Source organism: Limulus polyphemus, unplaced genomic scaffold, assembly GCF_000517525.1.
Source record: "Limulus polyphemus unplaced genomic scaffold, Limulus_polyphemus-2.1.2 Scaffold2660, whole genome shotgun sequence".
NCBI classification, from domain to species: Eukaryota; Metazoa; Arthropoda; class Merostomata; order Xiphosura; family Limulidae; genus Limulus; species Limulus polyphemus.
In genome coordinates this window covers 84,293-87,277 of record NW_013668270.1, presented here as the reverse complement: position 1 = coordinate 87,277, position 2,985 = coordinate 84,293, and positions in this window count along the sequence as shown.

The window sequence follows — 2,985 nt, the reverse complement described above, 5'->3', positions numbered from 1 at the left end:
GGAGAGGGGGAAAATTATCTAGGTAGTTGCATCACACTTGATATCTGCATGTGTATACTATGTATTAGAGCCAACTCTTCAAATAAGTGGGGATGCTGGATATATTTTTGCACAGCTTCAGGGCACTCAGTGGTACTGGCTCCAATAAATCTTAGATGCTGAAGTACCTACGAAGCTTGCGCCTATGATACTATTGTGATATTTTTCACTCAACTTAGTTTGACTGTTGCAGGTTGCATAAATTTGTCTTGTATAACTGATAGAAGCACTCGCACGATTCGACAAGTTACTATGAAAATGTTGAAGTATGCGAGCGTATACCTGAAATCTATTGAGAAGCGAAGAAAATAAAATGAAGTTGATTTTTCCTATGGAGAAGTAAACATACGACAGAAGTCTTAAGGAAACGCAAATATGCCACTGATTTTGTGTTGAGTTTTTCTGCTCTTTGATGTCAGAAGTAAGCGTACCACAATTCTATAAAAAGTAACACACAGCTGCGCTAAACGATAATGGTTAAGTTAAAATTAACTAGGAAATTTTAATGTTGCATAATATGATATTGTTCAGTGTATCTGGTTGTTTCTATAAGCTGCTTACCTTTAATTCTTCATTTGGCAAGTCATTTTCTGTATCTCTGTCTTTAATTGTGATGTCTCTGCCAACAGTTTCTCCTGCTCATCTTCAAGTAAATTAATGTTCTGGAATGTTAACGTTAAAATATAAACCACTATATTTACATGGACATTTCAGTAGAGCAATTGGTACTGTCATGCATTCATTTTTAACAGGAGATTGTTATTATTTAAACCTTCATTAGTCAATTCTGAAATTAGACTCTCGACAGTAAAACTGCACCACTGACTCGTCCATCACATGTATTTTCAGTAAAATATATATATATGTATTTTCAGTAATATATATATATATATACAAATTATCAAATAAAGTAAACCCCTAAAGAACCACACTGGTACAGTATTACGTATTTTTACAGCCGTTATCTCCACTATAATTATGTTACCCCAAAACATTAAGTTTTCGGTTCCAAAATAGCCTTACGTCCAAAGGTATACAAAGATATGTGCAGCCATATTGAATACTGTAAAAATATTCAATAACGGATTCAAAGTTGGAATAGATTATTTTCAGTGTTATTTTGTTTGTGTCATCGTAAGTTAAATGTTTAGGATTTACAATAAGATTGAGGTAAAGTAGTTTCATTCTGTGATAACTGAAATTGTGTTGTTTGGTTTGTTTTGAATTTCGCACAAAGCTACATGAGGGCTATCTGCGCTAGCCATTCCTAATTTAGCAGGGAAGGCAGCTAGTCATTACCGCCAACTGTTGGGCTACACTTTTACCAACGAATAGTTGGATTGGCAATTACATAATAATGCCCCTATGGCTGAAAGGGCGAGCATGTTTGGTGGGATGGGGATTCGAACCCGCGACCCTCAAATTGCGAGTCAAGCTCCCTGCCTACCGGGCCATGGTAAGTTTTGCATTTCGTACCACTACTTCACCCCCTTTCAAGGGATCTTCACCAAATTTTGAATGAAGGTTCATTGTGCAGGTACATGCAAATTTTCAACTTTCTAGTCTCTGTTTTGTGGTTTTTATGGTAGGTTTCTTTTTACTACTTTATTGTCTTCCCTGTATGGATATGTGTACTGCCGTGAAGATTTTTTTTTACTACTATGTTGGCTTCCCTGCTTGCGTACATGTACTGCAGGGAAGCTTTTTTATTACTACTTTTTCGATTCTTGATACCGCAAGGTATTGAATTGGTGGATCTTTATCAAATTTGGTATGTAGGTTAACTAGTTCGTTGGGCAAACACATGCAAATTTTCACCTTTATACTCTTTGTTTTACAGTTGTTATGGTTTAGTACCACTACCTCGCCCCTTTCAAGGGATCTTCACCAAATTTTGATTGAAGATTGATTGCATCATTGCGCATATGCATGCAAATTTTCAACTTTGTAATCTTCGGTTTTTTTTTCTTCTTGTTTTTATGGTCGGTTTTTTTGTTACTACTTTATTGGCTTACCTGTTTGCGTATGTGTACTGCACTGAAGCTTTTTATTACTACTTTTTCGATTTTCTGCTACCGTAGGGTACTGAATTGGTGGATCTTCACGAAATATGGTATATATATATATATACATATTCACTAGTTCGTTACATAGATAAATGCAAATTTTCACCTTTATACTCTTCGTTTTACAGTTGTTATGGTAAGTTTTGCATTTCGTACCTCTACCTCGCCCCCTTTTAAGAGATCTTCACCAAATTTTGATTGAAGGTTCATTTCGGACAAACGTGCAAATGTTCAACACTGTAGTCTTCGTTTTGCGATTTTTATGGTCGGTTTTTTGTTACTACATAACACCATGGTGCAACACCTGGCGTGTTCTACTCAACCACATAAATACCCTACGGTAGCAGGAAATAACAAAAAAAAAGTAGTAACAAAAAGCTTCACTGCAGTACACTTCGCAAGCAGGAAGTATATTAAATTTTATTATATCTGTTTTGCATACCGAGAATCCACTCGAAATGATTAGTATTTTAATCATATACTGTTTGTTTTTCTGTAAAATTATTACGTGTACTTTTGATATAAAAGCAGTTTAGTTTACCTTTATGAGTATACAGTTTTCTTTAGCAAGGGTTTTCAATTCAGTGGACTGTTGGAAGAACAATTTCTGTTGGAGAAAAAAAAGTAATTTATACGACTTTATTACATTTGACTTGCAACATGAACTAATTCATGTTTGAATAGTACAAACTAAAAAACGTATTTACCGTATTTTTCGGAATATAAGACGCACCCTTATTTTGAAGACAAAGTTTTGGGGAAAAAAAGCTACAGTTACATTTGAAAGATTTTTATTGAACAAAGATTCAGTTTGAGACTTTAAAAACTAGTATATATTGTTCTAAAGACAAAAGAGCTCAAAACATCAAAAAAATGTTTA